The sequence below is a fragment of the Cetorhinus maximus genome, chromosome 7, assembly GCF_964194155.1.
Source record: "Cetorhinus maximus chromosome 7, sCetMax3.hap1.1, whole genome shotgun sequence".
In the NCBI taxonomy this organism is placed as follows: domain Eukaryota; kingdom Metazoa; phylum Chordata; class Chondrichthyes; order Lamniformes; family Cetorhinidae; genus Cetorhinus; species Cetorhinus maximus.
Window position 1 is genome coordinate 82,009,595 of NC_135885.1, and position 23,017 is coordinate 82,032,611.

General features: G+C 38.9%; 1 long non-coding RNA gene across 1 annotated transcript in view; it reads right to left on the reverse strand.

Annotated features, from left to right (window-relative positions):
• Positions 1-6,491: 6,491 nt before the first annotated feature.
• LOC144682897 (uncharacterized) overlaps positions 6,492-23,017 on the reverse strand; it is a 30,218-nt gene continuing 13,692 nt past the window's right edge. The window contains exon 2 of the long non-coding RNA XR_013577127.1: positions 6,492-7,326. This is a non-coding gene — a long non-coding RNA (uncharacterized LOC144682897). The remainder of the gene's footprint in view (positions 7,327-23,017) is intronic.

Genomic DNA, 23,017 nt, shown 5'->3' on the forward strand with positions numbered 1-23,017 from the left:
GCATTGGTAAGAGTACCATACCCAGGGTACTGTGTACAGTTTTGGTCACCTTACTTAAGGAGGGACATACTTGCATTGGAAGCAGTTCACAGAAGGTTCACTTGGCTGATTCCAGGGATGAGGGTTTGTCTAATGAAGAAAGATTGAGCAGGTTGGGCCTATACTCTTTGGAGTTTAGAAGAATGAGAGGTGATTTTATTGAAACATATAAGATTCTGAGGGGGTTTGACAGGGTGCATGCTGAGAGGATGTTTCTTCTTGTGGGTGAGTCTAGAACTAGGAGACACAGTTTCAAAGTAAGGGGTCTCTCATTTAAGGCAGAGATGAGGAGGAATTGCTTCTCTCAGAGAGCCATTAGTGTTTGGAATTTGCTTCCCCAGAGAGCCATGAAGGCTGGGCCATTGAATACATTCAAGGCTGAGTTAGTCAGATTTTTGATGGACAAGGGAGAAGGGGTTATGGGGGGGCAAGCAGGAGCATGGAGTTAAGGCCACAATCAGATCAGCCATGATCTTCTTGAATGGTAAAGCAGGCTCGATGGGTTGAACAGCCTACTCCTGCTCCTATTTCTTATCAGTGGGTCAAGAGGAACACCTCCCATCGGTACAGTTCCTTCCTATCCCAGCATTGGTACCAGTGTCCCATGAAAAGGAACCCATCTTTCTTACACCAACTCTTTAGCCACGGGTTAATTCTCCTGATCTGTCTGCTTCTTTGCTAATTTGCATATGGCTCACACCCATGAGATTATTACCCTCAAGGTTCTGCTTCTAATTTAAAGCCTAACTCCTGGCACTCATTCAGTAGGATCGCCTCCCTGTTTCTATATACATCATTTGTTCGAATACTGACCATGACAACTGGATGTATCCCCTCCCTTTTCAGCTGCTGTGAGATGTCATTTACCCTTGCAACGAGTAAACAATACGACCTTCTGGATTCTTGTTTTTGACAACAGAGGACGCTATCTAACCCCTTAATTCTAGAGTCCCTATTACTGCCGCATTTCTATTCTGGTTTTCAGCTAAACACATCCGCCCCATCTCACCATCCACAAACTCCCACATTCTGCAGTCCAGACACACAACCTGTTCTGCCATATGCTAGACTATTTAATTTAAGTCTTTATTCAATGATAATTTGCAGTTATATCAAGTAGCTTAAATAGTTAAACTGTAAATTTAATACAATACTTAAACTTTCCTGGCCCTAGTTTAAACCACTGCCCTAGTTTAGAGAAAAAAGAAACCTTATAACTCACCTATCACCTACCTGCTTGCCTGGTTAGTGCCTCTGTACTTCAGCTCTCAGGTGCTGTCTCTTGCTCCTTCTCTTGGACCACACCTTGTTCTGTAAAAGACCGAAACAGCACACTTCTCTCACGGTGCCAAATTCCCCGAGTTAAGCAACCACTCTGTCACTGCAGTACTCCACGGAGTGCTGCTTTGTGCTGCTTAATTGGCCTTGTTTACCCATTTCTTCTGAGATCGTTCTTCCCAGGTGAGTTAGAAGCACACATGTAGAACACACAATGCCAAAATCTGAAGGGAATGTTCAAAGTATAAATACTCTCATATGATCCAACAATATTAATCAGCACTTCTGCTGCATTCAGCTGCACCAGAGTTGAGTCACAAAGGAATATAGTGCATCATTGAACATAGTTTTACCTCTTCACCTAATTATATTCCTAGTTAAGTTTTGTGCATGGCATAAAGAGAACATTATGAAGGCCCAAGGGAAATTACATATCTTAAAGCACCAACAATAACTCAGCAGGTGTGGCTCACTCATGAGACGTAATCATGCCCTCAGGTCTCTGCAATGTACCTCAATTTACTTGCTATTTAGTTCTATAGATATTCAAGTTAAGAAAACAGGTTCTGGCCTTTGATACAGAAAGACAAAGAGTGCATGAACATGTAACCATTGGGTGGCTTCCCAAGCTTGCCCAATTGCTTATTAAAAATTAAGTTCCTAGCTCTGCTGTGGTGGTAGTTCATGCACATTCAAGCTCGTAGGAAGATAAATGATGGAGAAGTGATAATGTGGCTTGTAGAGTTTACACAAGTAAATGTATCAAACCCCTAGCTTCAATATGCAACTGAATCCAGTTCCATACAAGCAACTGCAATATAGTCTCTCTGTAGATTTAGGTGTCATCATAAACTACAAGACTTGTGACCTTTGTCAGTGAGAAGAGTGATAATGGAATTGTATGGGTTTGCCTCTGAACAAGATTTCCTACGAATTCTCTGTTGAGCTACCATAAGCAACAAGGTGATTTCCTCTGTTTCATAGATACGTTCTGAAAGAGTGGGTTTCAGACTTCATTGCGTAAAATATTTTGAGCTGCTTCAATGTGATTGGGTGCTAAATGAATACAAGCTTCAGACCCGAGTGTAATGTGTCAGAAACAATATGCAATGACAATGAGGCTTTCATGAGGTCGGTACAATGTATTTTCCAATTCTATTAGATAATTATTTTTAGAAAATTAATATCCAGTTTCAAGCTCAGAACCATAATATGGGCAAGCTAAAACAATGTAGCATTAGTGTACAGTTAACATTATATCAAATATTATACAGATTTGGCTGTAGATATGGTTAAGAAGTTTTGCAGATACATGTAAGTCTTTGTAATTGATCCTAAACAACTCTTCCTTCCTATGACACACTACTTCAAGAAAGAGCTTGCATTTATATAGCGCCTTTAAGAACGTGGGTCATCCCAAAGTGCTTTAGGACAGTAACTCAATGTGAATAAAAATACACTACATATCACCTTTAAACATAATATATTATCTTAAAATTAATTTAACTTTCACTTACTTTACTTTCTACTCTCGTTAGACCCAAGTATGAGAGAATTGATCCCCACTTACAGTGCATGAGTAACGTGATATTCCACCTGTACATCATACATAATCCAAGGAAGGCCGAGCTGTCCTCAGCCCAAGTAGCTCTTACCCAATTTCACAATTAGATGCTCAATGAAGCTTCAGATAGAATCAGCCCTTCAAAAAAAACTGAAAAGAATATGAACAATAGGACATAATCGCAGCAACAATGACTCCTGTTGAAAATTGTTCTCATTTACATTGTGCTATTTGAAATGTTGGATAATTTGAGTATGAATTCCTAGTAACATTGTGGAGAATGAAGACTGTAAGTAGTTTAGCTAGTCTAGCTAGAAGCAAATAAGATTTTCGATTGAGGGAAAAGTATATGGGTCAGGGATTTCCACTTTGGCCACGATTGGTGATCCAGTTGCAAATTTTGTTAGTTTTGAAAAGTATTTTTTCCCCCGCAAGTCTCTGCTCAAATTCATTTGTGGTTTTGTGAAAGGGAAATCGTATTTAACCAACTTATTGGAGTTCTTTGAGGAAGTAACATGTACTGCGGATAAAGGGTAACCAGTGGATGTACTATACTTAGGTTTCCAGAAGGCATTTGATAAAGTGCCACATCAAAGGTTATCGTGAAAAATAAAAGCTCATGGTGTGGGGGTAACATGGATAGAAGATTGGCTGGTCAATAGGAAGCAGAGAGTAGGCATAAATGGGTCTTTTTCAGGTTGGCAAGGTGTAACGAGTGGTGTGCCTCAGGGATCAGTGCTGAGACATCAACTGTTTACAATTTATATAAATGACTTGGATGAAGAGATTGAAGGGATAGTTGCCAAATTTGCTGATGACACAAAGATAGGTAGGAAAGTAAGTTGTGAAGAGGACATGGGAGGCTACGAAAAGATGTAGATAGGTTAAGTGAATGGAAAAAGATCTGGCAAATGGGGTATAATGTGGGAAAATGTGAAATTGTCCATTTTGGCAGGAAGAACAGAAGAGAAGCACATTATCTAAATGGTGAGATATTGCAGAGCTCTTAGGTGCAAAGGGATCTGGGTGTCCTACTGCATGAATAACAAAAGGCTAGTATGCAAGTACAGGAAGTAATTAGGAAAGCTAATAGAATTATTGTGAGGGGAATTGAATACAAAAGGAGGGAGGTTATGCTTCAGTTGTACAGGGCACTAGTGAGACCACATTTGGAGTACTGTGTACAGTATTGGTCACCTTATTTAAGGAAGGATGTAAATGGATTGGAAGTAGTTCAGAGGTTTACCAGACTAATACCTGGAATGGGTGGGTGGTCTTATGAGGAAAGGTTGGACAGACTCAGCTTGTATCCGCTGGAGTTTAAAAGAGTAAGAGGCGACTTAATTGAAATATATGGGATCCTGATGGTGGATGTGGAGAGGATGTTTCCTCTTGTGGAAGAATCTAGAACTAGGGGGTCACTGTTTAAAAATAAGGGGTCAAACATTTAAAATAGAGATGAGGCGAATTTTTTCTCTCAGAGGGTTGTGAAGCTTTGGAACATTCTTCCTGAAAAGGTGATGGAAGCAGCATCTTTGAATATTTTTAAGGCAGAGGTGGATAGATTCTTGGTAAACAAGGTGGTGATAAGTTAGCAGGGGTAGGTGGTATGCAGATTTCAGGTTACTACCAGATCAGCCACGATTTTATTAAATGGAGCAGGCTCAAGGGGCTGAATGACCTATTCCTGTTCCTTGTTCGTATGTTATGTTCGTATTTGCGTATTGCCAAATCCAAAATGTGCTATGAACCAGGACAATAAAGCAACATTTTAAAGGTTTTTTAAAATGACATTAAAAATATTCCTTGATATATTTAGAAGTGGTAACCTGATGCAGCTTTATTAATACAGCAAAAAATGCACTCATCACAAAACAGTAAGCTTTTTAAATCAGAGTTTAGTCAACCACCTGTGAGTAACATGACTTTAAATAAGTAAAAATTACTTCAAAAAAATCTATACAGAAACATATAGACACATTTGTGGTCAGTTCCTTAGTTAATTAAAAATATATATATTTAAAAGCTTTTAAAGTATTTGCAACCATGCGCTTTAAAAAATCCAACTTAATTTAAAGGGTCTCCTACAGCCTCAAGAGGTGCAATTAAGGAAAATTCACAAAGTGGTTAATTCAATCTGTGGTGCGACCAGATTTTTGGGCAGAGCCAGTTTCTAGAATGCTTTTTTGTAAATTAGCACAAAAAAAAATTTAATTTGGGCTATAAGTAATTTACACTTGAAATTCCTTGATCTTTTGCATTGGGGTGGACAATTTCAGGTAAATTACACTAATAAAATCGATGCAACTGAATGGAAACTCCTGCCCAAGATATTAAAATATGCGCAGCTATTCCCTGGGGAAGTAAAGCAGCGACAAAAAAAGTAACACCCCTATTTAAAAAACAAAGTGAGCCTTTTACTGATTCTTTTGCTGTAAAAAATGCTGGTAAGGAGAACATGCATCTCAACTTGTACCAGTGTCAAATCAAATTTGCCAAGTTGGCTCAAGCAAGTCAAAGAAAGTTACTTAGCCTCGACTTTCCAACGACATCTTTCTGGAAAAGGCAAATTAAACCACTGCACAATTTGGAACAGACCTTGTTTCTGTATATGGGTTAGTCACTTAAAAAAACACAATCTACTTCTTCAAAGAAATGACATATGATGAATGGGGAAAGGTAGTGGATGTGGCGTATCTGGACTTTCAGAAAACTCTTGACAAAGTACCACATGGGAAACTATTTGGGTAAATTATGTTTGGAATTTGGGAAGAGAAATTTCTCAGTGTAGTGGAAAGTGGGTAAGAGCGTCTCACAGGGCTCTCTTTCAAGACTAATGCTGTTCGCTGTGTACAATGATAGAGGACTGGAGGTAGTGGCGTTCAAATTTGAAAACAACACTGAAAGAGGAGGCATAGTAACTAATTATGAGGACCAAAGAAAGCTGCAAGGGAATGCTAATGAAATGTGAATGGAAAGGTGTTGAACCTGAAATGCCCACTGACTGATTTCTGCTGGTCTACAGATACAGCCTGATTTTCTAAATATTTCCAGCTATCTTGGTTTTATTGTAAGTAGTAGTAAACATAAATGTCATGTTGCAATGGTAAATCCATATAAAACCTTAATAGTACCACAGTTGGAGGGCTGCATGCAGCTTGTCGCCAAAGACATCACTGCCCTTCCTTTCCAATCCCAAGATATTCAGGGAGTTGTGTGAAAGGTATTTTTTTTGCACCCCCCCAACCCCAGCCTTACACCTTCACATGAAACTGACATATTACCTACAGAAATTGAAATTTCATAGGTTAATTGGAATAAAATAGTCCTCCTGCCCGCCAGGATTATATGAAACCTGTTATCTCTGCAAAAGCATCAGCAGGACAAAATAATTAACTCTTTACTAAAGTTTCTAACTATTGAAAGTAGATCCAGAGGCTTAAGATACAAGCAAAGAAATGAAGTGCTCTTTAGGCAATTACCTCACTTTCGGTGGCCAACAGCATCATCTGGCTGCCCACAACCTCCAAGTCTAAAGCAGTTTGAGTACACGTTAAAGGGTGAAAGAGACTTCTTCATGTTCTTTGACACAGCAAAAATGCATGTGAAAAAATTTAGGAACATTTTGATTTTATTCTAAAAATAAACATTTACAATTTTTATTCATTGCATTTTAAGTGATATGTTTCCAAAACAAGAATGGATTATCCTTTGGCAAGAGTGGTGAGATTCATAGTAGAATTTTGTCTAAAACAAGATTACTATACAGACAATGCAACAAAATGGCCTCATTGACAAATTTTTTTGAATTAGTGTTAGTTAGCTTACACTTAATTTCTTCTGCAGAGGGTACAGGAAATGTTTCCAAATCTTTTTAAGGGGCAAAAATGAACTGTCCCAGCGAATGTTTCAAAGGCACATACGAGAGAAATGAGCATGTATATACTATACCACTGGGTAACAATACTCTTTTTAAAAACACATCAAGACCAATAAGCATGGAATTGAAATTGGACAGAAAGATGTTTCCACAATTAAGAGGCATTTAATCCTGGATGGATTTACTCCTTTTTAAATCCATTGTAGCCAAGATGAAATTTCTTCATAAAATACTTTGTAATTTCCCACTCATGCTATTGTTGGTCGTGTGGCCACGTAAACAAACAGAACAATTAACAGGACAACCACAGCTAATGTGGGAAACACTATGGTGGTAATCTGACTGCGAGCCTCTTGCATGGCTTGCCGCCTTTCTTTTTTGTCTTTTGAAGTCTCCTTTTTTGGTTTTCCTTTCAGCTGTCTCATTTTTATTGTTGTAAAGAAGCAAAGAAGATTCACAAAGTACTCTGAAAACGACTCTGAGAAACGAGTTGGTTGTCTTCTTTCATTGATCTGTACAGTGCATCCAGTGTTAAATGCTCAACTTTTGTATTTGGTCCTCTGTTCTGTAAAACAAATAGTACATTTTACAGAATTATCTGGCTAATTCATCCACAGTGAATATATTTCACGCTTGAGTGGAAACTTTCTGAAAAAAGACAAAATAGCTTGTTTTCGTGTGCCGTGTTTCAAGTGCCATGAAGTTATTATTATTGGACAAGGAGTAAGATTATAGCTATATTATCCTGATCTATTTTGCTAATACATATGGAATGCTGGCAACATCAGTTATTCTATGTCCTGCATCAAGTTTCATGCTGACTACAGTAGGCATAATAATGAGTAACATGGTATCTGGGAGCTTGATATATTCTTTCAATGTTAATCATTTTCAGCTTCTGTTTAACGAAGTCATTTGTAAGTAATTTCATGAGTATTCAATAAATTATTTAGAATCATGAGCCTAGATTTTCTCCTTGGCAAAATCCCAAATATAATAACAGCAGAGTGACCACTGTTGGTTAAGTGGCCTGGCTCCACCACGGTATCTGCGGTCAGCCTAATTTAAGCCACTGCCAGCTTGTCATTTGGGTGCTGAGAGCTTTCTTGCTGTTGCAAGATTTAAAAAGACCTGCTGCATCTTAAAAGGGTCGGTACAAGAAGATTCAAACTGTTTCCACTCAAGAATGTTAATGAGGTACACAGGACAATTGCAAAGCTCCTACAGTGACAAAGTATTTGTTCACAAAGGTTGTCAGAGGAAAGCCACTTTTTTTTTAAAAAAGAGACACAGACCCCAAATAAAAGAGTAATGTGGCAACAGTAACAGAAGTGACCACACATGACAAATGACGATGGGCCAGAATTTCCGAGGAGCAGCAATCATATTGTCACTGCATTGTCACTCCGCTCCTTTTTGCTTACACTAGCATGCAGCTGCATCTTTCTCATCAGACCTTCCGACTCAGGCTGGGTGAGAAAAGCAAAGTGCAATGGGCTCCCGAGGCCTTCAGTCGAGTGCAATAGGGTCACAGACAAAAGGAAACCACGGCCCCCCTTTTTTTATATACAGGGCTAGCTGCCATAAAGCAGGTAAGTTTAAAGGTCCAGCCAGTTTCAGAAGCCAGGGAAACATAAGTGTGTAAAACAAGTGGGCAGGATGGTGGGGCAGCTGGTCGGGTGGTCAGTCGAGGGGGGGCAGCGGGGTGATCAGCCGAGCGAGGGGGGGTTGGTCAATTAAGTGAGGGGGCGGGGTCTTGCAGTCAGTTAAGCAAGGGTGGGGTTGAGCGGTCGGGAGGAGGGGTCAGCCAAGCGAGGGTAGGGTCAGGCGGTTGGTCAAGCGAGGGGTTGTGGGGATCGGGCGGTCGGTCGACCAAGTGAGGCTGGGGTTCAGGTCGGTCGGTCAAGCAAGGTGGGGTGGGGGGGTGGTAGCCAGGCAGTTGGGCAAGGGGTGGGGGTGGTGGGGGTCGGGGGATCTGCCAAGTGAGTGTGGGGTTGAGGGGTCAAGAAGGGGGTCGGGCTGGTCTGTTAAGGGGGGCAGGATGGCGGTCAGGTGGTCAGTCGGGGGATCGGCTGCTCAGTCGAGGGGGAGAATCAGGTGGTCTGTTGGGGAGTCAGGTGGCCGGTTGTGGGGGGTGGGGTGGTGCAGGTGGGGTTCGGGGGTAGTCTTCTCTGCACCCTCTCTCCGCCTCTTACAAACAGCCCATAACACCCCCTGAACTTACTCCAGACTCAATGCTGATCTCCGAGTCCATCTGTGGACACAATCCCAAAGTGATGTGCTGCTAGAAGGCGTCTGCTGTTTGCTCCCTACAATCAGCACTTATCCATTACTTTTGAACAATATATCATTCTCATACGCAGATTCAATTAAAAGTCAGGTCCCTAAAAAAAATTTCAGCCATTACGACTCAGTGTGTCTCTGACACGACTAAACAGGTAAACCCTGTAATAAATTGGGCTTAGAAACAATGTTTAGACCCCTAACAGGCAAGACTTGGTGTACTAATATCAGCCCTATCAGAGATGGGAGTCTTTTGGAATATTTTACTTGGTAATCATTGAGATTGTTCAGAATTGGGCATGTGACTGCATTGGAGAAAATTACTGGTGGGTAATCTAGGTTTCTTTTGAAGTTACCCCAAGGAGGCCTACACTACCCATTCCTGACTATGCATTCCTTGTTATGCTCTGCTTTCCAACTTGAATGGGACCACATTAAAGATCAAAACTAATGTTCCAAACCCCAAACTACCCATGAACAACGTCAAGGAAGAGCAGGAATAAAAACACAAAGCACTGGAAATACTCAGCAGGTCTGGCAGAATCTGTGGAGAGAAACAGACTTCAACAAAGAGCACTTTTTTTTCTTTAATGGAAAAAGCTCAAAGCACCATTGGTTTGGAGAAGTCAGTAAGGAGTAAGGTGGTTGCTGTTCATGTTTAGAATTATCTGAACTTTGAAATTGGTTTGGTAGGGACAATGATTAAAAAAAAATATCCAGGATTGAATAACTATTAACCGTATGATAAATTCAGCTCTACCCTAAAAGCCAGCATCACTAAAAACGTCATTAGGCTTCATTTATTGGGCCAAGAATATTTTTTAATTTTGGTTTTAAAAATTTAAACACTTTTTTTTAAAAAAGTGACAATTTATGCATCTTTATTTTCTTTTAAATTAGAATATAGGCTGCAGAAACAGAGTAAACAGAGGCTCCTCCTTGCCTTTGTCGCCTTCTCTCCCCTTCCCCCATAAAAACCAGCATGAACACCTGGGTATCCAGGTGAGCAGTATCAGGGGTTGCCAGTGGCTGTTTAAATTCTCATCAGTCAGAGACAAAAAAGATAACTATATTACCATGCAAAAATAGCAATAAAATAATTTTAAAAGATCAGTGTCAGAAGGGATTATTACAACATTATTCAAAGTGAAGACTTTTCACTTAATCATCCCCAGAGGAATTGTAAAATTTAGAGAGAAAATTTCGCTTGTTCCTAGACTCGTAATATAGAATTCTTCTGGCATATGGCTGAACTTAGGCAAGCATAGACTAGAAGAATGAACATCAATTTGGGGCAAAAAAATCCATATTTTGGTCTTTACTGCATAAATACGATTCCAAGAGACATTGCTAACATAATTAAAAAGAGTTGAAGGCAACAACATTTACACAACAGATCAAATTCCATCTAACATCTTTAACACTTCTCATTATTTATGCAATACACTGTTAAATAGTTGCAGATGGACAAATAATCCAATAAAAAGGTTGTGGCAATTCAAACCTGTTCAGAATGTTAGCACAGGGGTATGAAATATCTCTTAACTTACATAATTTGCTGGACCTGGACTCCAGTGGAGCTTTTTGGTATCAGATCTTGCATAAAATTCAGATGATGGAGAAGGACATCAGTATGACAAAAACCAAGTTAACACATTGAAAGAAAGCTGATTTTGAGGGGCTGAGAATAGAACTTGGGAAAATAAAATCAGCAGGTTTTGAGCTAAGAGAGAATGCCTTTTTAAATTTGGCTTGATTTAGTAATTATTTATTACACTACATTATGCGCCCTCAAATTCATAAAGATGAAACTTTTAGTTTCTGAGGTTATTTTCTAATTTGTACATGTGAATTATGTCTAGTTTAACAAACTGATAGCTTACCTACTAGAAGAAATAACATACCCTGGCAGATGTACTAAGTTGGGCTTTTAATTTTTCTGATCATTAATAAAAAGATTTATATTTTCTTCCTCTCACATTTGTGCTGTCATACAAGCAACGCCATCAGGACTTCAGTATGTAAATGTTGTAAAGAATCCTAATCTTCGAATTCTGCATTCAATATTTATTGAACATAGATTCATGAAGGTCGGTTGCTTTTTACAAGCTCAAGCAGCTATAGGATTTGATTAAAAACCAAATTGGCTAAGTGGCCTTTATGAAATTTCTTAATTTACTTGGACACTCTACCTTGGTTTATTAAGGGTGGAATACATTGACAAACAGCAAGGCAAAACAACAATGAGAAACATTTAAAACAGTGTTCAACTGAGTGCAGGGAAAATATATTGTGCTTAAAGGACAAACTAAACATTGGTGAGACTCCATGGATGAATAGACATAAGGGAACAATTGAGGGTTATGAAAGAGGTTTATGTTAAGTACACAGACAACAGAGGAATGCATGATAAAAGCAAATATAGAGAGCTTAGGAGAGAAGCACAAAGAACAATTAAAAAGGCAAACAGGACTTATGAAATTATGTTATCAAGAAACATAAAATAAAACAATAAAATATTTCACAAGTACAGCATAAAGAAAAAATGTGGCTGTGCTAGGAATAGAGCCATTAAGGGATAGACAGGGTAGTATCAAAGGTAACAATCATGAGATGACAGGAATATTAAAAAATTAATTCTCTCCTATATTTACCAGGGAGATAGAACAAGTTAACATGACATTGAATGATGAGGTGAACAATGAGATGAGCACATTTCAAATATAAAAAAGGGAGATGCAATGAATAAACTGATCAACACAAAGAGGTTAAAACTTCTGGTCAGATTGAATGCATCTATGTATTGTTAGGAACCCTGGACTTTACAAGACGGTTAAAATGTCTCCTTTAACTTAAGGTGCAAGAAGGTAAAGTCATACTGAACACTTAGTCTTGGAGACAGGCCCAGGCAGTGCGTGAAGGAAAAAGTGACTGTTGCTGTGGAGAGCAGAGAAGGACTGTTTTGTGTTAACAAACAAGCAGGATGTTTGTGAGAGTAATTTTTCTGTTCGAAAGCAAGGGTCAGAACCAATGGGACCTTTGGAGATCTAGGTAACAAGGAATCACCGAGGTGGACTTTGCTGTTAGATGATGATCCAAAAGACTCCGGTTGAGTCGGACGACTTTCAAAGGACATCAGAAGTTTCCACCTGCTGCCGCAGGGAGAAGTGACCCTGCTGGAGAGCCAGGAGTAGCTTTGGAGTTCTTGTAAGACTACACATCTGCCAGAAGCGCAGTGAACAGCAAAAGGGGTTACAAAGTGTATTTCAATTCTGTTAGTTAATGTGGAAGTAACTTTTTAGTTTGGATTAGTAGTTGCCTGTTAATTAATGTTTGATCTGTGTTGATTTTAGGTTGTTACAATAAGAGTCTTAAAATGTGAATTCTTGCCTTCTGGTTATTTCTGTTGGTAGTTTGAGAAATTAATCTTTTTTTTAAAAAAATCAGTCACTACAGGAATCGTAGTATCTTAAAAGAATTGAGGAAAGGGAACTGAGGCATTACTACACAATTAATAAATCATTAAAAAAAAGTGTAGTAGCAGAAGAATACCAAATAGCAAATGTAATTCTTATATTTAAGAAGGATGATAGAACATGCCAGGGGAATTATAAACCAGTCAGCTTAACGTCAGTAAATTAAAGACTGGAATCCCTACTAAAGGGAAAAATAGGAGAACATATAGAAATCAGAAATATAATTAATAGTCTGCATGGATTTCTAAAAGGAAAATCTTGCTTGACCGACTTTATTAAATTTTGAGGTAAGAGAGGGAGGAGGAGAGGAGACATTGGTAATACAGTAATTGCAAGTTATCTGGATTTTCAAAAGACCCTTGATAAGGTGCTCCATAAATAGGCCAATGATTAAGGCGATAGAATGTGGAGTTGGGGACAAGTGGCAGAATGGATTGCTAGCTGGCTTCAAGACAGAAAGCAGAGAGTGGAAATAAAGGGAGTTATTTAGAGTGGCAGAAGGTGGGAAGTGGTGTTCCACAAGGATCAGTGCTCGGACCACTGCTGTCCACAATTTACATTAACAATTTAGACTTTGGAATCAAAAACACAATTGCTAAATTTACAGATAGCAAAATTTTTTGGGTGGGGGGAAAAGAGTCAATATGAGGACTGCAACAAATTATAGGAGGACAATAATAAACTTGCAGAATGGCAAATGAAGTTCATCACAGATAAATGTGAGACAGTACATTTTGATAGGAAGAATAGGGAGGTCATAAGTCTAGGTGGGGTAGAGGGACAAAGGGATCTTGTAGTACAAGTACACCGATCAATAAAAGTTGCACCACAGGCTAGCAAGAGCACAAAAAAAAACTAATCAAGCACTAGGCTTTATTTCGAGAGGGATAGAATTGAAAAGTATGGAAGTTATTCTAAACCAGTATTGAGCCATAGAACACAGAGCATGAAGTTCTGGTCATATTATGCTATAAAAAGGTTATAGAGGCACTGGAGAGGCACAGAGAAGGTTTACAAGGATACCACCAGAAATGTGTGGGCAATACCCATCAGGAAAGGACTGGCAGGCTGGGTCTCTTTTCTGTTGAAAAGAGAGGCTGAGGGGTGACCTAATAAAGATCATTGAAATTATGGAAGGTTTTGAGAGTGGATACAAAGAGAATGTTTCCACTTGTGGGGAACTGCATAACTGGAGTCCATGAATATAAGATAATCACCAAGAAATCAAGTAGGGAATTCAAAAGAAACTTCTTTACCCAAAGGGTGGTGAGAAAGTGGAACTCACTACCACAGGAAGTGGTTGTAGCAAATAGTAAAGATACATTTAAGGGGAAGCTAAACAAGAATTTGAGGGAGAAGGGAGTTGATGGCTACGATTATAGATTTAGATGAGGAAAGATAGGAGAAGGCTCGAGTGGAGCATAAACGCTGGCATGGGCTGGTTGGGCTAATGGCCTGTTTCAGTGCCATACATCCTATCTAATCCTCTATAAGCCTCTTCGTACTGTCTTATGAATTCTGACTATTGAGAGAGGTGCAGTAAATCAGACACAAGCTGCAAATCAAACACTGAATTACATAGGAATTACCACATGGGAACAAGTCATTTTCCGCAACCAGTCTATGTTAGTTTCCATCTTCCACATTATCTGCCCATTAAAAAAAACGTAATAATAGACTGGGATGACTTTTTTAACCAAAATAGTTGTGGGCTTTTTCCTCCCATCCTTTAATAGTTAAAATGGCAAGAATATCAATGTACTGTTGCTCCGACTTCCTCTTTGCATTTCAAAAGATGGGAACTGTAGGCTACTGAAAATTCCAATCAATTTTTGACCAAAATAAAAATATCCAGGGATTTGAATTAAACAATGCTAATGTTCACCGCATGATTAGGTGATACTAAAATTGCCATGCTGTTTAAATTCATTTGATCAAAACATGAACACGGGGACATTCATTTTGTAAAATAGTGCAATATGTTGTTTCCTACAAAAGTTCCTACATTATAGCAACTACACTTCAAAAGGAATTAATTTGCTGTAAGAGCTTTGGACATCCTGAGGTCCTGAAAGGCACCATGTACATGTAAACTATTTCATTCTTTTGTTACAAAACTATCTTTCTATTTATGAGACAGCAAGTTCTATCAGGTTTATGCTCAGTATCTTTGCTGGCAAATGCATAAAATTGGATTCCATGGTCGCATAAATTTAACATCCCTCCCGTCATCCTTTTCACTCAAAAGGATATAATCAGCACCAATTCCTCATCTCAGTTCATTTCAAATCCTTACACTAAAAAGAGAGGACTTTTTAAAAAAAATCTAGGCTGCGTTTGAACGAAGGGATAAAAAGGCAATGCTCTCATCTAATATGTTACCCAGTCCTGGTCATCACCTTCAGTTAGCCTTCCAAGTACAACAGAATGTTGGGCTATGGTCATGGCTGCATAATTCAAAAAGTGTATTTTATTTGACTGCTGAAAATTGCCAAAATTATAGTTCTGGGGCTTACTTTATCCTTCATTTGTGAACGAGAGTTCATACTCCAATCCTGACAGGTATTGCACCGAAGAAAACACACCAACTCCTAAATCAGATAGGTTTGGGGTTTCTTTCATTTTCTGTCCTGGACAACAAATATGACAAGCTGCACGGTCCAGACCGCTTGTGAAAAGCAACGGGGCCATTTACAGGGAGAAAGTGAGAGAGAAGCAGTGAGGCCTTTAACAGTGAGAGAGTGCGAGAAGAGTGAGAGACCATTAAAGAGCACGAGAGGGAAAAGAGCGCGGAGAGCAGCTGATTGGTGAGTAGAATTGGTGAGTATTTCTAGTCTTTAAAGTAAAACTATGGTCTTTAGTTTGTGTTTAGATCTCTAGTCTTTTTTTCTCTTTCTTATAGATAGCTTAAGTATAAGATCGATACTGATGTGTATAAAAAATAATTATAATAAAGTGTAAAGAGCAGGAATGCTAGAGTAATTAATAATTTGAATAAAATACGATAGCAGGGCGGATGACATGTTGCTGCTGCAACATGTGGGGACTGCTTGACACCAAGGTGATCCAGAGCAAACACACCTATACCAGGTGGTTGCAGCTCAAGGAACTTTGGATCCAAGTTAAGGAGCTGGAGTTCGAGCTGCAGACATTGCACCACATCAGAGAGGGGGAAAGTTACCTGGACATTTTGCTCCAGGAGGCGGTCACACCCCTCAGATTAGATAATTTTAAAATTTGGTCTATGATCAGGGACAGGAGGCTGTAACTGCAGGTGAAGCAGTCAACAAGTTTCTTCCAGGGGGTAGCGTTCGAGGAGCCTCGGTCTCTGCAACTGTCCAACAGTTACAAGGTTCTTGTAAGCTGTGTGGACAAGAGCGGGACTGCAGGGAGGATGAGCAAACTGACCTTGGCACCATGGTACAGGGAGCCATTCAAGTGCGGGGAGGAAATAGGGACATAGTAGTGGTAGGGGACAGTATAATTAAGGGGATAGGTACTGTTCTCTGCAGCTGTCAGCTTGAGTCCCGAAGGCTGTGTTGCCTGCCTCGTGCCAGGGTTAAGGACATCTCCTCAGGGCTGGAGAGGAACTTGGAGTGGGAGGGGAGGGATCCAGTTGTCGTCGTCCACGTATCAACGACATTGAAAGGACTAGAAAGGAGATTCTGCTGAAATAATTTGAACAGTTAAAAGCTAAATTAAAAAGCAAAACCTCCAAGGTGGTAATCTCAGGATTACTACCTGAGCCACGGGCAAACTGGCATAGGGTAAATAAAGTCAAGGAGTTAAATGCGTGGTTCAAAGGTTGATGTGGGAGGAATGGGTTTCAGTTCATGGGGCACACTGGCATCAGTACTGGGGTAGAAGGGAGCTGTTTCGGTGGGATGGGATTCACTTGAATCGTGCTGGGACCAGTGTTCTGACTAACCGAATAACTAGGGCTGAGGAGAGGGCTTTAAACTAAATAGAGTGGGGAGGGGTTCTGGAAAGGGGATACATAGGCTTACAAAGCAAAACAATAGGGCAGTTATTTAGGTAATGATACCCACCCAGAGTGTGACAGGAAGGGACAGAGTATACAAACATAAAAAAACAGCAGCAAGTAGGGTCAAAGGGGGAAAAAATGGTAAAAAGGCAAAATTATTGGCTCTTTACTTAAATGCACACAGTATTTGGAGCAAAATAAATGAATTAACGGCATAAATAGAGGTTAATGGGTATGATTTTATAGCCATTACGGAGATGTGGTTACAAGGAGATCAAAGCTGGGAACTAACTATTCAGGGGTATGTGACATTTCGAAAGGACAGGCAGGAAGGAAAGGGTGGTGGGGTAGCTTTGTTAGTACGAGATGGAATAAGTACGATAACAAGAAGGGATCTTGGGTCTGAAGACGTAGAATCTATATGGATGGAGGTAAGAAATAACAAGGGGAATACAACACTGGTGGGAGTAGTCTATAGGCCCCCGAACAGTAGCCAAACTGTTGGACAGAGAATAAATCAGGAGATAATGAGCATATAAAAAAGGCAGTACATTAATCATGGGTGACTTTAATCTTTATGTAGATTTGGAAAATCAAATTGGCAGAGGTAGCCATGAGGAAGAATTCATGAAGTATATTTGGGACAGTTTCCTAGAACAATGTGTTGTGGATCCAATCAGGGATCAGGCTATTTTGGATCTGGTAATGTGTAATGAGGCAGGTTTAATAAATGATCTGAGTGAAAGGTGCCCTAGGAAACAGTGACCATAATATGGTAACATTCAGCCTTCAGTTTGAAAGTGAGAAACTTGGGTCGGAAACAACTGTGAAAACTTAAATAAGGGTAATTAGATAGGAATGAGGGCAGAATTGGCTGGAGTAGACTGGGATAGGATTTTAGCAGAAAAAACAGTTGATTAACAATGGCAGGCATTTAAGAAAATAGCTCATGACTCACAACAAAGATATATCCCAGTGAGGAAGGAGGATTCAAGGAAAAGGTTAAACCAACCATTGTTAACCAAGGAAGCAAAGGATAGCATCAAATTAAAAGAAAAGACATACAATGTGGCAAAGATTGCTAAGTGAGAGCATTGAGAAAGTTTTAAAAACCAACAAAAGATGACCAAAAAATATGAGAAAATTAACTTTGAGGGTAAACTAGCAAGTAATATAAAAACTAACAGTAAGAGCTTCTTTAAAGATATAAAAAAGGAAGAGGGACACCAAAGTGAACACAGGCCCCTTACAGAATGAGGCTGGGGAATATATGATGGGGAACCAGGAAATGGCGGAAGAGTTGAATTAATACTTTGCTTCAGTCTTCATGGTAGAAGACACTAAGATTCCAATACTAAATAATCAAGGGGCAAAAGAGGGGGAGGAAATTAATACAATATCACTAGGGGAAAAAGTGCTAGTGAAATTAATGGGGCTAAAGGCCAATAAGCCCCCTGGTCCTGATGGGTTGCATCCTAGGATATTAAAGAAAGTAGGTACAGAGATGGTGGGTCCACTGGTAGGAATCTTCCAAGAATTCTTAGATTCTGGAAAAGTCCCAGAGGATTGGAAAACTGCCAGTGTAACAACCTTATTCAAAAAGGGAGGGAGACAAAAGACAGGTAACTATAGGCCAGTTAGCTTAATATCTGTCATTGGAAAAATGTTAGAGTCTATTATAAAGGATGTAATAGCAGAGCATTTAGAATTACATAATATAATCAAGCAGAGTCAGCGTGGCTTCATGAAGGGGAAATCATGTCTGACAAATTTATTAGAATTCTTTGAGGAGGTAACAAGCAGGATAGATAAAGGGGAACTAGTAGATCTAACATATTTGGATTTCCAAAAGGCGTTTGATAAGGTACCACATATAAGGCTACTTAAGATAAGAGCTTATGGTGTTGGGGGTAATATATTAGCATGGATAGAGGGTTGGCTAACTAATAGAAGACAGAGTTGGGATAAGGGGAGCATTTTCAAGATGGCAACTTGTAACTAGTGGAGCGCCACTGGAGGGATCAGTGCTGAGGTCTCAATTATTTACAATATATGTTAATGACTTAGATGAGGGAAGTGAATATACTATCGCCAAATTTGTGGATGATACAAAAATAGGTATGAAGGCAAGTGGTCAGGATGACACAAGGAGTCTACAGAGGGATGTATACAGGTTGAGTGGGTGGGCAAAATGTGGCAGTTGGAATATAACGTGGGAAAATGTGAGGTTATGCACTTCAGCAAGAAGAATAGAGGAGCTGAATATTATTTAAATGGACAAAGACTGCAGAAGGCTGTGGCACAGAGGGATTTGGGAGTCCTTGTGCATGAATCCCAAAAAGCTAACATACAAGTTCAATAGGTAATAGGGAAGGCAAATGGAATGTTGGCCTTTATTTCAAAGTCTTGCTAAAACTATACAAGGCACTAGTTAGACCACGCCTAGAATACTGTGAACAGTTTTGGTCCCCTTATCTAAGGGGAGACATACTCGCATGGAGGCAGCCCAGAGAAGGTTCACTAGGTTGATTCTGGGTATGGAGGGATTTTATGAGGAGAGGTTGAGTAGGTTGGGCCTGTACTCATTGGAGTTTAGAACAATGAGAGGCAACCTTATTGAAACATATAAGATTCTTAGGGGGCTTGACAGGGTAAATGCTGAGAGGTTGATTCCCCTTGTGGGAGAGTCTAGGACCAGAGGGCATAATCGCAGAGTAAAGGGTCGTCCATTAAAACAGAGATGAGGAGGAATTTCTTCTTTCAGAGGGTAGCTAATCTGTGGAATTCTTTACTGCAGAGGGCTGTAGAAGCTGGGTCGTTAAGTACATTCAAGGCTGAGATAGACAGATTTTTAATCAGTAAGGGAATCAAGGGTTATGAGGAAAAGGCAGGAAAGTGGAGTTGAGGAATATCAGATCAGCCATGATCTCACTGAATGGTGGAGCAGACTTCATGGGCCAAAAGGCCTACTTCCACTCCTACGTCGTATGGTCCACTCAAATTTGTTCAATTTCCGTTTGATTTAATAAAAACACTTTCTCCATGCTAATGTGTTGCCCTCTACACCAGAAAAGATAAATATGAATAAAATGCAGTAGACAATTTATTAATGATTTATTGTAAATGCTTATATCATAACTTCTGAAGTTATCAGAAAAAATCATCAAGGTCACGGTTTGCTGTTTTTGGTGATTTATAAAAAAATTGAATTACTATAACTAAAAGAACTTGCATTTATCTACTGTCTTTCAGAACCCCTCAAAGCACTTTCTATCTATTGAAGTATTTCTGAAGTGTCATGATTGTAACTTGTGAAACTACTTCAAATGATGGCAGCCCTAGAGGTTTATAGTAATTTTAAGCGGGCAGGCTTACAAACAGCAAGTTTCAGCACACTGAAGGAAAGTCTTGCCCATTGTGGACACAAATGCATGTTAAAACAACTCTGCAATGTGGTAAGTCTCTTCAGCTCAAGAGTAATGATTCTGGGAACTCAAGCTTCTTTCAGAAAACATTACTACAGACATTACAAAATTGCTATTGTTACGGCAACCTTTAATCATTTAATTTTGTTTTCATCAGCCTTTACAACTTCCAGTATTAAATCTTCATCATATTTCAAAAAATATTTGGACCAATTTCACTGACTCCTTTAGTATCTAATAACTGATTTTTGAAATTACTGATCAGTAGCCATTATCCCTGCTTGCTGTATGCCGATTTGTTGGTTCTGTATCTGTTGTAATTTATTGCTGTTTTGAGAATTCAAAATTTCAGCCAATTAACTGCAAGTGTGCAACATGCAAACTGCTATACAACACAAATATGGCAGGAAAACCATTTACTAATTGTATTAATACTGACAGAAAAGTAACACGCATTAAAACACATTTAATAAACAAATAGGGATTGAGACACAACCAGATACAATATCTAAAATATTGTCCCCCAATTGGAAAGTAATTATATTACCAACTTGAGTAATTTGAATATTATTTTTAATTATCATTAGTACCATCTTATATTGAAATGTGACTGATGCAGTTTCTGTAAAAGGCTGTAATTTCATCCCGAGTACTGCAGTACATTAGTGTTATTACTCACTCTCGACTATTCATAATTCCATCTGATTTATACAGCAAGTGCAATGGGATATGTCTCTTACATGATCTTAAAATGGACAGTGAAATGCTGTCCACCCTAAAATTAAAAAAAACTTGTAATTAATGTTAGAACATGCCCATTAAATAAAAACAAAACAGAAGTGTCTCAATTTACCACTCACATCCACAAGATGGGAACGCAGAGTTGCACTTCCTTAAGCATTCTGGCGGCTCAACTTTCAGCAGCACTGAATTCAGAGAGCTAAAAATCACCTTAGTAGATCACACTGAAAATAGCCTGAGCTGAGTCAACAATTACTATTTTAGCCTTATGTGTTTGCCCTATTGTAAAACAATGGCAACACACAGTGGGTTATAACATGTGCTAACTGTGGTCCCTAGTTAAGCACAAAAAGCTCCTACTGATGGAACTCTCACACACAGACAGTAAAACACATCCAAAATATGGAATATCACAAGCAAAGTTGTATTTCCTTTTAAGTTTTTAAAAAATATATCACAATGGATGTTCACAAAAAAGGATCTAGATAATTAAAATCTAATTAAGTTTTGAAATATTAAAAATAAAACATCAGCTCTTAGCTACGGCCTGGAAAGCTTTTTCCCAATGATGGATGACAGTACAATGTCATGACTCCACTGCTTTTCAGGATTGAAACAGCATCATTAAAAAAAGGATCATTTAAATACCCTCATAACCACACCTCCCAGGGTAATGACAACGCAGTCATGCTCGCAATATCGGGCGAGTAATCAGCACAATGAACTCATCCTCCCTCCCAACCAGATATGATGGTGTTTACTAATTCTCTCTTTTTGGAGTTAAGAAAAAAATTACAAATATAAAATTTGAAGAATGGGAACATAAGCTGACAAACTCCTCATCCACTCATGTCATGCTCTCAGATGTCGTCTGTCATTTAAGTGGCTACCAACCTAAACAATTTAAATGCAAAACAAACAGAATTCATATAAATTATTAAATGTAGAGAATTGTGACCTATAAGTCCCCAATGTCTGTGCCATAAAAGAAAACCAAATTCTCTCTGCTTATGTTCTTCATATATTTTATATGAGACACGGTATTGCTATTGGTTCTTTTCTCCCCCAAACACAATCCTGGTACAAGACTAGGCTATACCATGTCTCAATGCTATGATTTGTCTTATAGAATCATAGAATGGTTACGGCACAAGAGGTGGCTATTTGGCCTGTCATGCCCATGCTGGCTCTCTAAGAACAATTCAGCTAATGTCACTCTCTTTCATTTTCAGGTAATGATCCAATTCCCTTTCGAAAGCCATGATCGAATCTGCCTCCATCATACTCACAGGCAGTACAGTCCAGATCCTAAACATCCGCTGTGCAAAAAAACATTTTCTTCATAACACCATTGCTTCTTTTGCCAATTACTTTAAATCTGTGCCTCCTGGTTCTTGATCCTTCCACCAATGGGAAGAGTTTCTCTCTATCTGCACTGTCCAGTCCCCTCATGATTTTGAATACCTCAATCAAATTTCCTCTTAACTTTCTCTTCTCCAAGGAAAATAGTCCCAGTATCTCCAATATATCTACACAACTAAAGTTCCTCATCCCTGGAACCATTCTTGTGAATCTTTTTTGCACTAATACCCTCACATCCTTCCTAAAGTGTGGTTTTACCAAGCAACTGTAAGGAAAGGGTTAACCAGTGTTAATCAGAATCTTGCTTCAGATATGAAGTGTTTTGGTATAGCAGCAATGTTAACTTCTAATCTTTGTTAAGTGGGATAATATAATTTTAAAAATTCACCGTATTAAAATAAATGATGCTACAATTGTACAACTATAAAGAAATTCCAAGATGGTGACCACTGAGCTTTCGAAGTGAGACTAATTCTTATAATAGCAGCAGAGGATGTAGACAAGAATATCGGTTAGTCCTGCTGACATTGAGCAAAATATTATCTTATTAATTGAAATCTATGTAGAGTGGGAGGCCCCGGATCGTGCTGAGGAATGTTGAATCAAAGGCAAGCTTATGGTTAATAGATTCATATAGCCAAACAGCAATTATATGCAACTAAAATAAGGATGCAAATTAATATCCAAATGGATATTAATTATTAATATAATTATTTTCTAGTGAGAAAATCAGCTTAGTAACAGTTGTTGATGATGTACAGATTCCTTGTTAGTTTCTCATTATTAACGATCGTTAGTAACTTTTTGATAAAACCATATAATGTAGAGACATGCTGATTGTCATGCAGTACTGGTGTGAAAAAAAATACTTATAATGAGAAATTGAATCAGCCTGAATACTAGGCAAAGAACTGTAATGCATCAATCCTCTAATCAGCATCGCCTGGTGTGATTCTTGCTACTGTTTTTAAGTGTATGCTTAAG